Source organism: Schistocerca piceifrons, chromosome 1 (assembly GCF_021461385.2).
Source record: "Schistocerca piceifrons isolate TAMUIC-IGC-003096 chromosome 1, iqSchPice1.1, whole genome shotgun sequence".
In the NCBI taxonomy this organism is placed as follows: domain Eukaryota; kingdom Metazoa; phylum Arthropoda; class Insecta; order Orthoptera; family Acrididae; genus Schistocerca; species Schistocerca piceifrons.
Window position 1 is genome coordinate 669910969 of NC_060138.1, and position 14356 is coordinate 669925324.

Sequence of the window (14356 nt, forward strand, 5' to 3'; positions counted from 1 at the left end):
TAAGCCCACAGTAGCAACATCTATGAAGCATTTAGGCAAAAATATTTCTGGTAGCTATTGCTCTTAACTATGTTTTGTACAGTAAAGTCAGTTGCAAAATGACTGTGTGGACGATGTGGCCTATTTTACATCATAGTTTAGTTCTATATGACGATGCTTTGCATGCCATTACGGTTTTATCACATTAGGACACGGCGTAGAACAGGTACGTTTTACCTTATTTTATTTGTGCATTTCCAGTTTGTATCAGAGTATATCGTGATAGGAAATACTGTATTGTTTTGAAAGATAAACTGTCCACTAGTGCATTCCCAGTTTGTATCAGAGTATATCGTGATAGGAAATACTGTATTGTTTTGAAAGATAAACTGTCCACTAGTTGCATATTTTTCATACTGCAGATCTGAAGATGGTCATTACTGACTGAGACCGGTCATCGTCGAATGACTTTATATTGTGATCAAAGGCTGGAATAAAACCATAGATAATTTACGACTGATCAATGGAAGTGTTAAAGAAATTTGTCCGTGAAACTACTAATTAGTCTTGATTACAAAGATTTATTAAAAATTAATAATAACACGTCCAAATGGTAACCGGTTTCGATTTTATCAAAAATCATCTTCAGATCGTGTCTCTGAAGCAGTAATCATTAATATTCTTTAGAGGGAAACAGACATCAAAATTATACGCTACACCTACGTAATAAATATGGACAGACAATCTTATTTTGCAACAAGCGACAAAAATATAAGCTTCATCTACGTAATAAATATCGACAGACAAGCTTAATAAAACAAAAAGTTTTTGTACCATTAGATGGTGAAGAGAGACGACGGTTGCAGTTCTGGTAAGTGTCGGAAGACACAGATGGTAACTGCCATATAACATCAAAAGGCTACGTGTTATAAGAAGGAAACTACGCCACTCGCCTGCTGCACGCATCACTGAAAGCCAACGGGGCTTAACATACGATGGTAACACACATAAAACATGAAACATCGATCTATATATAAATAAAACACGATATAAAGTAAGTAGGACGCAATAGTAAATGTTTTACATTGGTGAAAATAATTACGAACGTATGTAAACAAATGACAGATACGAAGGAAAGAAAGCAAAACCGCCCTCTACGGGCATGGCGTGGAAATTCAACCTTAAATATTGAAGCAAAGATAAGGGTAGCGACGTCAACTGTTCCCGCGGAGACGGTAGCTTCGAACCTCTCGATGCATAGTGTCCGTGGCGAGGGATATAACACGACAGAGGTGTAATGGCAGAAGGACGATGTTGTTCTCCTCGAAGACAAGGATCGATGACTGGCGACCGGAATTGAATCTTAAGAGGTACAAAACCTAAAACTCTGCAGTAAAACAGTATAAGGGGCTAAATAATGTCTGAACACATATCTCCTGGCGAAGAACACTTTTCTCCCAAAGGGAGACCAGTTTGTTGCCATCATAGTTGTGGAATGTTTGACTTGATCGACGGAGACACAACCGCACCTCTGCTTGAAAACGTTGCAATTCGATCAAAATGAAATTCTCAAAGGTATCCTTTAAGTTTTGTAAACAGATGAATATCGGATGAGGCCAAGTCAGAAACGTATGTAGGATAATCGATGACAGTGAACCCAAGACGTCGGATTGTTGCACATGTCGCAGTGTTTATATGTGGTTTCGTAATGTCATGCTGAGGGAGAGGGCGCTCTATGTGTGGATTAATTTTTCGAATTCGATTACAGCATGCTGTTTCTCACACATCGACGTAGTAACGTTACACACCCCCATGTTACACGCTATAATTCGGAACCTTCTAGCGGCAGAGGGCTGCAAATATGCAGACGTGAGGAATAAAGATGTAGAATGTTAATAACGTTTGTTTTATTCCAACGGCCTTATGAGTTTTCACAGAAAAAATATCGGAAGCACTGATTTTCAGCACTCCCTCGTATACATAAATCAAAAGTCGGTTCCCTTCCATTTTTAGGTTAAGGGCTTACACATTGGTTTTACAGCAAAATACCGGCAGCGTTCGGAGTAACTCGCAGACAGTCACTGAGAACATACAAGAATGCAAAAGCAGTCTTAAAAGTGGTGAGTTAATAAATGTATACTGAAATGAAATGAAGTACGGTAGCGAATTAGGCACTCTTACTATGAGTACTTTGTGGATAAGTCAATATACTACGCCGAAGAGTGAATGAAACTGCCACACCTGCCTAATATCGTGTAGAGCCGCCGCGAGCACGCAGAAGTTCAAAAGTGGCTCAAATGGCTCTGAGCACTATGGGACTTAACTTCTGAGGTCATCAGCCCCCTAGAACTTAGAACTAGTTAAACCTAACTAACCTAAGGACATCACACACATCCATGCCCGAGGCAGGATTCGACCCTGCGACCGTAGCGGTCGCGCGGTTCCAGACTGTAGCGCTCGGTCACCCCGGCCGGCCACACACAAGTGCCGCAACACGACGTGGCATGGACTCGACTAATGTCTGAAGTAGTTCTGGAGGGAACTGACACAATGAATCCTGTAAAGCTGTCCATAAACCCGTAAAAGTACAACGGGGTGAAGATCTCTTCTAAACAGCACGTTGCAAGGCCTCCCAGATATGCTCAATAATATTCGTATCTGGAAAGTTTGGTGGCCAGCGGACGTGTTTAAATTCGGACGAGAATTCCTAGACATGAATGGATGCAGGTGATCAGACAGGATGTTACATGTCAGAGTCGTAGCTAGACGTATTAGGGGTCCCATATAACTCCAACAGCACACGCCCTATTCCATTACAGAGCCTCCACCAGCTTGAACAGTCCCCTGCTGACATGCAGGGTCTATAGATTCACGTACACGTCTACCCGTTCTATACAATCTGAAACGAGACTCGTCCGACCAGGCAACACGTTTCCAGTCATCAACAGTCCAGGAGAGGCGTAAATATTTGTGTCGTGCAGTCATCAAGGGTCCACGAGTGGGTCTTTGGCTCCGAAAACCCACATTGATGATTTTTCGTTGAATGGTTCGCACGCTAACACTTGTTGATGGCCCAACATTTCAAGCTGCAGCAATTTGCAGAAGGGTTGAACTTCTGCCACGTTGAACGATTCTCTTCAGTCGACATTGGTCCCGTTTTTGCAGAATCTTTTTCTGGCCGTAACGATGTCGGATATTTGATGTTTTACGGCCTTCGTGGTATTCACGGTACACTCATGAAATGGTATTATGCGAAAATCCCAACTTCATCGCTATCTCGGAGATGCTGTGTCCCATCACTCGTGCACCGATTATAATACCACGTTCAAACTCACTTAATCTTGATAACCTGCCGTTGTAGCATCTAACCGATCTCACACCTTCGCAGACACCGCAGCGCCGTATTCTACCTCTTCATATACCTCTGAATTTGAATGCGCACGCGTACAGCAGTTTCTTTGGCGTTTCAGAGGAAACAGTTAGAGCTGTTAATGTTTGCCAGTCAATTTTCTTTACTATTGAAAAAAAGACCATATTCTTCATAAAATCTTGTACAAATGTAAATTAGCGTGATGTCACGTACAGGTAGCGGAATATAGAGAAAGAGTTTCTGCAAAGGCCAGTACGACAACCGACTGCCCGCTCTCATCCTTATCGCTGCTTGAGATCTGCTCGGAGGTAGGAGCGTGACTCCTCGAGGCGAAACAAGTATCTCGCCGGTTGATCTCGTGGCAGTTTATGACTGCCACAAGGCCCTCGCGGGAAGTCTGTAAATAACTCTGTGTCAGACGACAGCCGTCGAGGGCTCTGGATAGCTGATTTACGAGACTGAGTGCTGGTTTACGTTCCGTATCTTCTACCACAAGAGGCAGGAAAAAGCGTCTGTCGGTGGCCCTATGTAACCGGTAGTCTAACGAAGCGAGTAGCTAAACGACTCCTTAGCGCTAGGAAAACACTTTGTAAAAGTGTAAATTCAAACATGTCACGAGCATGCATACGTCATTAGCCATGTCGTAAACTTGTCGTTCTGGTTACACATGTACGATAAATGTCAGTGGCTTTCTTCTGCCGAAAAGGTGCTTCAGAGAGGTTCGCTTATGCAAAGTCAGTTTCAGTGCCTCACTCAAAAGTTCTAATGACTGCTTCTGCTTGACTTACGGACGCAATGGTCCCTGATTAATTTCATGGCATCAGTGAAGTCTCTGTTTATTGGTCACAGTATCTTTTTGCCGTACCGAGTTCACCCGATCGACGCCTCCTATCGCCACTGACTTCCACGCTGAAGGATTCGGAAGGACAGCACAGAAAATTTTATTAACATGCCAAAAACAGAAATTAAGAATACTATTTGGCAGTGGACGTGAAATTCTCCTAGCTCCGAACCAGAACTACATAACATACTGATGTGACAATGGTCATGGAATCGAGATAAGAACATATAGAAATGGCAGTAGTATTGCGTACATAAGATATGTAAGGGGAGAACAATGGCGAAAATATCATTCTTACTCAGATGATTTGTGGGAAGAGGATTCAGAGGTGCTTATGGCCGCGCGACGGGAATTAGCAAAAAAATTGTTCAAATGGCTCTGAGCACTATAGGACTTAACATCTATGGTCATCAGTCCCCTAGAACTTAGAACTACTTAAACCTAACTAACCTAAGGACATCACACAACACCCAGTCATCACGAGGCAGAGAACCCCGCCGAGAATCGAACCCGGGCGCGAGAAGCGAGAACGGGAATTAACAGACTTCGAACGCGGAATGGTAGTTGGAACTAGACGCATGGGACATTCTATTTAAGGAACCGTTAATGAATTCCACTGTGCCAAGAGCGTGCCGAGAAAACCAAATTCCAATTATTATCTATCAACGCGGACAGCGGACGGCCTAATGCAGCGGCATTTGCTTAGAGTTGTCAGTGCCTACAGAGAAGCAACACTGCGTTAAATAATCGCAGAAACCAGTGTGGGACTACGATGAACATGTCTGTTAGGACATTGCGCCGAAATCTGACATTAATGGGCTATGGCAGCAGACGACCGACACGACTTTCTTTGCTAACAGCACCATATCGTATATCGATTCGAAAACCGTCACAAATGGAAAACCGTGGCCTGGTCAGATGAGTCCCGGTTTCAGTTGGCAATAGCTGATGGTAGTGTTCCAGTGTGAGGCAGACTCCACGAAGCCATGGACTCAGGTTACCAACAAGGCACCGTGCAAGCTGGTAGTGGCTCCATAATGGTACGGGCTGTCTTTACGTGGAACAGACTGTGTCCTTTGGACCAAATGAATCGATCATTGACTGGAGATAGTTATGTTCGGCTACTTGGATATCATTTGCAATCATTCATGGACTTCAGTTCCCAAACAACGATGATATATTTATGGCTGGCCATGCACCATGTCACCGGACCACAATTGTTCACGATTGGTTTGAAGAACGTTGCGGACAATTCATGCGAATAATTTGGCCACCCAGATCGCCAGACATGATTTCCATCGAACATTTACGGCACATAATCGAAAGATCAGTTCGTCAGGATGTCTCTTTTCAGCAACACTTTCGCAATTCTGGACTGCTATAGAGGCAGGGGACTTCCAACGACTTGTTGAGTTACTGTACTACGCCGGGTAAAAGGAGGTCCAACACGATATTAGAACGTATGCCATGACTTTTGCCACCTGTGTTTATAATAGGGTCAAGCTATCTATCAGGAATAGGTTGATTATAACAAACTGAGATAATTTCAATAAAAATGTCGTACTTACGTTGAATATTTACTCGAATTAAAGAAGAAGCTCCTGAACTGATCGTCCTGAGTATGTCAATGTATGGAAGAGAAATGTGGATTGTTTAGTAACTTCGTTCCCATCGATCCACTAATTTCAGTCTTTTCATGTACCTCTCCTGTGGCAGAGTAAACTACGGTCCTCAATTGATTCCGTTCACCGAAAAATACTGTCTGCACATATCTCTAGTGGTGGTAGTTGTGGTGGTGGTGGCTGTTTTTTTTTGTGTGTGTTCCGTCTGCTAACGTCTTTGATGTAGCTCTAGAGCTTACTTTGTGCATATTACTTCATTCCTGGGCAATAGCTACACAGTGTCTTGAAAGGAGGATATAAGATGAACATCAACAAAAGCAAAACGAGGATAATGTAATGTAGTCGAATTAAGGCGGGTGATGCTGAGGGAATTAGATTAGGAAATGAGACACTTAAAGTAGTAAAGGAGTTTTGCTATTTGGGGAGCAAAGTAACTGATGAGGGCCGAAGTAGAGAAGATATAAAACGTACATTGGCAATGGCAAGGAAAGTGTTTCTGAAGAAGAGAAATTTGTTAACATCGAGTATAGATTTAAGTGTCAGGAAGTCGTTTCTGAAAGTATTTGTATGGAGTGTAGCCATGTATGGAAGTGAAACATGGACGATAAATAGTTTGGACAAGAAGAGAATAGAAGCTTTCGAAATGTGGTGCTACAGAAGAATGCTGAAGATTAGATGGGTAGATCACATGACTAATGATGAAATATTGAATAGAATTGGGGAGAAGAGGAGTTTGTGGCACAACTTGACAAAAAGAAGGGACCAGTTGGTAGGAAATGTTTTGAGGCATCAAGGGATCACAAATTTAGCATTGGAGGGCAGAGTGGAGGTTAAAAATCGTAGAGGGAGACCAAGAGATGAATACACTACAGATTCAGAAAGACGTAGGTTTCATTAAGTACTGGGAGATGAAGAAACTTGCACAGGATAGGGTAGCATGGAGAGTTGCATCAAACCAGTCTCGGGACTGAAGACCACAACAACAACAACAACAACAACAACAACAACATATGTGAGCCTTGATCTCCATCTACAATTTTTACAACCAAACATTAGCAAACTGACAATTCCTTGATGTCTTAGGATGTCTGCTACCAACCGATCCCTTCTTTCAGTCAAGTTGAGCTATAAATTTCTTTCTAAACAAATTTGTCATTTTTATTGCCCATCTTTTTTATATCCTCTCCACCTTTGCCATCATCAGCTAGTTTGCTGCTCAACTAGCAGAAATTATCTATTAATTATAGTATCCCATTTTCTGATCTGATTTAAATCTGATGTGTTCCATTAACCTTGTTTTAATTTTGACGATATTCATCTTGTAACCTCTTTTCAAGATACTTGGAATAGATATATTCTGAAATGTGGAAGTGCTCCAGTCTCTGCGAATTTATCTGTAATGATCTCTGTGTGTTCTCTGTAGTAACATTTAATCACAACTTCAAACGGAAATCCTAAAGTTTTCGTAGCATCACGACTTCAGCTAGTACTGTGCTTACTTCTGTTTAACGTAAACTATTTTTTTCTGTAACTGTTAACAGCCTTGATACAGTCGGTATGGTTTTTATTTTGCCTAAATGGCCTAGGGAGTTGTAGCATTGTGGAGCAACATTCCTAATACTGATTGAGTCGAACTAAATTCTATGACGATATCTATTCCCAAATTGCGAATAAGGTACCATCACAGCTATACAATTTACAGGAAAGAAATGACAGTTTGTGCCGGACCAGGACTCGAACTCGGATTTCCCGCTTTACGCGAGAAGTCTCCTTAACAGCTTAACTATCCGAGCACTTTTCAGTGTCTGCTTCCCACAGTGACCGCCTGATTATGTGATTCCCGAGCAGGGAGAGAATTGTTTAGTTTTCTCATCAGGTTGACTTGGCTTTGGCTTGAAATACATTAGTGCAGAGTCTCTATTTGACAGTATCTGTTACGTTCGATGTACTGTACATCGAAAGCTGTTACAGCTAAAATTTTCCATCTTCTTTGCTAATACCATTTCTGCAGAACCGCCTGTTTAAAATATTCTTTTATTTGTAGAAATGTTTGAGTTCCTGCGATTGGCTATATTTTATCTAATTTTTTGTTCTAATAGAACATGTCTTAAAAACACATATCTGGTTGTCAGTTGTTAGAAGACAGTTTGTCCCTTAGATATTTCAAAATTTAAAACCTAGAAAGTGTAGTAAACATGTTCAGCGTAATCTTCTCGAATTTTTTAATTTCTTCACTGCCTCATTAAAAATACATGGCCTTATACCATCCATGCCGTTTTATTACCACGAAAACAACGATTCCATTCAATATGAAACATAATAAAAATAAGCAGAATTAATTTTCACCTCTCATCCCGTCAAGTTGTATTATTAAACTACTGTTGTGTTGGCAGAAGAGCCAACAGCGTGTTACTAGAGGAGGCCGAAATGCACGCGTTTTAGCTCACGCAGGCTGGCGTGAGGAGGGAAGAACTATACCGACGTGAGGTCTGGAACATGACAAGGAATTAGAATTCGGAAAGCGGACGTAATTAGTTTGGTACTTAACTTTAATCCATTAATGATGAACGTCGCTCTTGACGGTACATGATTCACAATATTATCTGTTCAGAATACATTCGTAGTAACTTAATATGGCGCCTTGCTAGGTCGTAGCAAATGACGTAGCTGAAGGCTATGCTAAACTGTTGTCTCTGCAAATGAGAGCGTATGTATACTGTGAACCATCGCTAGCAGAGTCGGCTGTACAACTGGGGCGAGTGCTAGGGAGTCGCTCTAGACTAGACCTGCCGTGTGGCGGCGCACGGTCTGCAATCACTGATAGTGGCGACACGCGGGTCCGACGTATACTAACGGACCGCGGCCGATTTAAAGGCTACCACCTAGCAAGTGTGGTGTCTGGCGGTGATACCACAGCTACACCACCAGGATGACGTGCTACAGACGCGAAATTTAATCGACAGGAAGACGATACTGTGATATGCAAATGATTAGCTTTTCAGAGCATTCACAAAAGGTTGGCGCGAGTGGCGACACCTACAACGTCCTGACATGAAGAAAGATTCCAACCGATTTCTCATACACAAACAGCAGTTGACCGGCGTTGCCTGGTGAAACGTTGTTGTGATGCCTCGTGTAAGGAGGAGAAATGCGTACCATCACGTTTCCGACTTTGATAAAGGTCGAATTGTAGCCTATCGTTATTGCAGTTTATCGTATCGCGACATTGCTGCTCGCGTTGGTCGAGATCCAATAACTGTTAGCAGAATACGGAATCGGTGGGTTCAGGAGGGTAATACGGAACGCCGTGCTGGATCCCAACGGCCTCGTATCGCTAGCAGTCGAGATGACAGGCATCTTATCCGCATGGCTGTAACGGATCGTGCGGCCACCTCTCGATCCCTGAGTGAACAGATGGGGACGTTTGCAAGACGACAACCAACTGCACGAATACTTCGACGACGTTTGCAGCGGCATGGACTATCAGCTCGGAGGCCATGGCTGCGGTTACCCTTGACGCTGCATCACAGACAGGAGCGCCTGCGGTGGTGTACTCAACGACGAACCTGGGTGCACGAACGGCAAAACTTCATTTTTTCGGATGAATCCAGGTTCTGTTTACAGCATCATGATGGTCGCATCTGTGTATGGCGACATCGCGGTGAACGCACATTGGAAACGTGTATTCGTCATCGCCATCTGGCGTATCACCCGGCGTGATGGTATGGGGTGCCATTGGTTACATGTCTCGGTCACCTCTTGTTCGCATTGAAGGCACTCTGAACAGTGGACGTTACATTTCAGATGTGTTACGGCTCGTGGCTCTACCCTTCATTCGATCCATGCGAAACCCTACATTTCAGCAGGATAATGCACGACCGCATGTTGCAGGTCCTGTACGGGCCTTTCTGGATACAGAAAATGTTCGACTGCTCCCCTTGTCAGTCCATTCTCCAGATCTCTCACGGACTGAAAACGTCTGGTCAATGGTGGCCGAGCAACTGGCTCGTCACAATACGCCAGTCACTACTATTGAAGAACTGTGGTATCGTGTTGAAGCTGCATGGGTTGCTGTGCCTGTACACGCCATCCAAGCTCTGTTTGACTCAATGCCCAGGCGTATCAAGGCCGTTAATACAGCCAGAGGTGGTTGTTCTGGGTACTGATTGCTCAGGATCTATGCACCCAAACTACGTGAAAATGTAATCACATGTCAGTTCTAGTATAATACATTTGTGCAATGAATACCCGTTTATCATCAACATTTCTTCTTGGTGTAGCAATTTTAATGGCCAGTAGTGTAGTTTACAAAAATGTATGTATCTGCGAACTGCATACTATAGCAAGAACAGTATAATAAAAAATATTTGTCTTTGCTTGTAATTGCGACTTGCGACACTAGGTTGTAAATATATCACAGTGATAACTCAGTCTCGTCGACTACATAATGCGTGATCGAGGTGGAATATTTTCTTTTGGAAAATCTGACATTTTCGACATAGTGGAGGCGAAATACGTGATTGACAGTCCGATTTTAAATTTTTTATGTGCTACCACAATCACAAGATACTCCTCAGAAATAAGTGGTGCATTAAATATTAATATTGAGATCCGAAATAACAAAACTGTATTATACATGTAAGACGGTCGCACCGCTTATCTTAGTGTAAGTGATTATATAATGTTGAAATATAACGCTGCTTCTAATAATGGTATGACAACTTTGTACACGTCTTTTCTTTATAATGTATTTCATCGTTACATATTTTAAAAAGTTAACAAATCTTTATTTTGTTTTTATTAGTCGCAAGATGTTTGATGTCGTCTGAAACATTTTATTTTTGTGGAATACGTCGGGAATCTGTCAGTAAATTAATATTTTAATGAATGACTTTTTCGATGTCTAAACCTCCACACGTGGAGTTTGTGGGAGTTTTGATGTTAGTTTTCATTTTTTATCATTAGCTCTGGTGAGTGGGTCGCCATTTCTGGCGAAGTTTGTCTAACAACAACGGAGTGTGGGGCGATTGTGTAGTACGCGGTTGGCGAGGGACTTGGGTCCTCTTGTAGCAGTACAGTAGAGTATAGTACGGGCCTGTTGGAATGATGATATGTCAGACGTACTATATAAATATTTGACTGTGAATGGTGCATCATTTTAACAGATACTTAAAAAAATCCTCTTAACGCACGATCCTAAATAAGAAGATTCACAATAATGAATGGTAAATTGAGTTACGTTCGTTAGCTGTGAGAGTGAAATAGTTAATATATTGATCGGCTTATACTAGGTTTTACATTTATGCAAAATGTGCATGTTGAAGTAGGATGGCTAGTTCGGGTGGTGAAGATGAGGAAAAATTGTGGTAGCCAATCTGCTCCAATGGAAACTAGGTGACAGTTACAGAAAAACTGCCATGAAGCTCTACTAGCCGTATAAAGGTAAGCCAGACTCATACACAGGTGATGTACAAATTTTCTACAGTATGTCATTCGTAGGATGTGGCAGCTATTACACTACTGGCCATTAAAATTGCTATACCAATAACAAATGCAGATGATAAACAGGTGTTCATTGGACAAATATATTATATTAGAACTGACATGTGATAACATTTTCGTCTGGAACCGCAAGACCGCTACGATCGCAGGTTCGAATCCTGCCTCGGGCATGGATGTTTGTGATGTCCTTAGGTTAGTTAGGTTTAACTATTTCTACGTTCTAGGGGACTAATGACCTCAGCAGTTGAGTCCCATAGTGCTCAGAGCCATTTTTTTTATAACGTTTTCACGTAATTGGGTGCATAGATCCTGAGAAATCAATACCCAGAATAGCGACCTCTGGTCGTAATAACGGCCTTGATACGCCTGGGCATTGAGTCAAACAAAGCTTGGATGGCGTGTACAGATACAGCTGCCCATGCAGCTTCAACGTGATACCACAGTTCATCAAGAGTAGACACTGGCGTATTGTGACGAGCCAGTTGCTCGGCCACCACTGACCAGACGTTTTCAACTAGTGAGAGATCTGGAGAATGTGCTGGCCAGGGTAGCAGTCGAACATTTTCTGTATCCAGAAAGGCCCGTACAGGACCTGCAACATGCGGTCGTGTATTATCCTGCTGAAATGTAGCGTAACGCAGGGATCGAATGAGGGGTAGAGCCACGGGTCCTAACACATCTGAAATATAACGTCCACTGTTTAAAGTGCTGTCAATGCGAACAAGAGGTGATCGAGACATGTAACCAATGGCACCCCGTACCATCACGCCGGGTGATACGCAAGTATGGCGATGACGAATACATTCTTCCAATGTGGGTTCACCGCGATGTCGCCAAACACGGACGTGACCATCATGATGCTGTAAACAGAACCTGGATTCATCCGAAAAAATGACGTTTTGCCATTCGTGCACCCAGGTTCGTCGTTGAGTACATCATCGCAGGCGCTCCTGCCTGTGATGCAGCGTCAAGGGTAACCGCAGCCGTGGTCTCCGTACTGATAGTCCACGCTGCTGCAAACGCAGTCTAAGTGTTCGTGCAGATGGTTGTTGTCTTACAAACGTCCCCATCTGTTGCCTCAGGGATCGAGATGTGGCTGCACAGCCATGCGGATAAGATGCCTGTTATCTCGACTGCTAGTGATGCGAGGCCGTTGGGATCCAGCACGGCGTTCCGTGTTACCCTCCCGAACCCACCGATTCCATATTCTGCTAACAGCAATGTCGCGATACGATAAACCGCAATCGCGATAGGCTACAATCCGACCTTTATCAGAGTTAGAAACGTGATGGTACGCATTGCTCCTCCTTACACGAGGCATCACAACAACGTTTCACGAGGCAACGATGGTCAACTGCTGTTTGTGTATGGGAAATCGGTTGGAAACTTTCCTCACGTCAGCACATTGTAAGTGTCGCCACCGGCGCCAACCTTGTGTGAATGCTCTGAAAAGCTAATCATTTGCATATCACAGCATCTTCTTGCTGTCGGTTAAATTTCGCGTCTGTAGCACGTCATGTCCATGGTGTAGCAATTTTAATGGCCAGTAGTGTACTTTGAAGGGGATAACATCACTGTTTGAAAGAAATAAAAAATCTGGTAGATAAAAAATCAGTCTCATTACTTTTCTCACGCACCACATACATTGTGACCATGTCCTCTAGAGCCTCACTGATTCAGATAGTGGCAGTTGTCGAGTACTGTTAGAAATTAAAAGCGTTCCTGTTGAGGAGACGCTCCCACCAACTCAAACGCAGAGTTGACGGCGTGGTAACGAGATCTAACGTTCGCTCCTGACGGGCGCGTCGCCAAAACCACGGCGCGACCAGCGGGCCGTGAAAATGGTTGATTGGGAAGGCGGTGGAGTCCGGGTCGCGACGGCATCATTGGATCTCGACCAACGCGAGCAGCAATGTCGATAGGCTAACGCGATGGGCTACAATCCGACTTTTACCAAAGTCGGAAACGTGATGGTACGCATTTCTCCTCCTTACACGAGGCATCACAACAACGTTTCAACAGCCAACGCTGGTCAACTGCTGTTTGTGCTTGATAAATCGGTTGGAAACTTTCCTCGTGTCAGCAGGTTTTAGGTGTCGCCACTTGCGCCAACCTTTTGTGAATGCTCTGACAATCTGATCATTTGCATATAACAGCATCTTCTTCCTGTCGGTTAAATTTCGCGTCTGTAGCACGTCATCTTCGTGGTGTAGCAATTTTAATGGCCAGTAGTGTACTAACCATGAGTTTCTCAATGCAGGAAGCTTAGCCCAAGTCGGCCAATGGCTGTGCATGGCCAAATATTTGCTCTTGTGCGCTGGAAGTAATGAGACCTCGACATCATCGCAACTAGTGTGCCCCTGCCCCTGTTCTGTCAACGAGGCCTGTGTGCAGAAGACACGGGGAGATGGTGTGTACTCTGTACGCAAGGACCGCTCATTACAGGGAAGAGCGTCTGCAGTGAGTACACCAACATGCGTGCTGAAGTGCAGGTAAGCGGAGGACCGTCTGCTTTACGAGTGGATCACAGTGCAGGCGTGTATGGAAGCGGTCAGAATCCGGAACAAATTGCGACCCTCGGTACACTCGTAGAAGGGAACGGTTTGTGCTTCGAAGTATAACATCTGTATAAGCGGACGATCAGACTCCACGTGTTTCAACGAGTAGCTGTGACTGCACACGTCCATGTAAAGGTCACACTGCGTCAGGGCAGCAGATAATTACCTAAGCCTAAACCGTAGGTTTCGTGTCCCGAATAAATACAGAATGTTTCACGTACGACGCAAACCTTGTCTTCGATATTCTGCGGCAACCAATAACTCCACAGGCGGCCATCATCCCATGCCCATTCCAGCACGATGCTCTGACAATATGGAAAGTGGCGGATCAGATTTAACCGAGACTATACTAGATGGGTTAAGAGCGGTATCGGAAAGAAGCTTGACGAAATCGTTACGCTATTTAGCACTTCAGGTCGGTGCTCGCAGATCAAAAAATTTGCAAGGTAACGATCGGGCATCGACTGGCCAACCCAGACAGCCT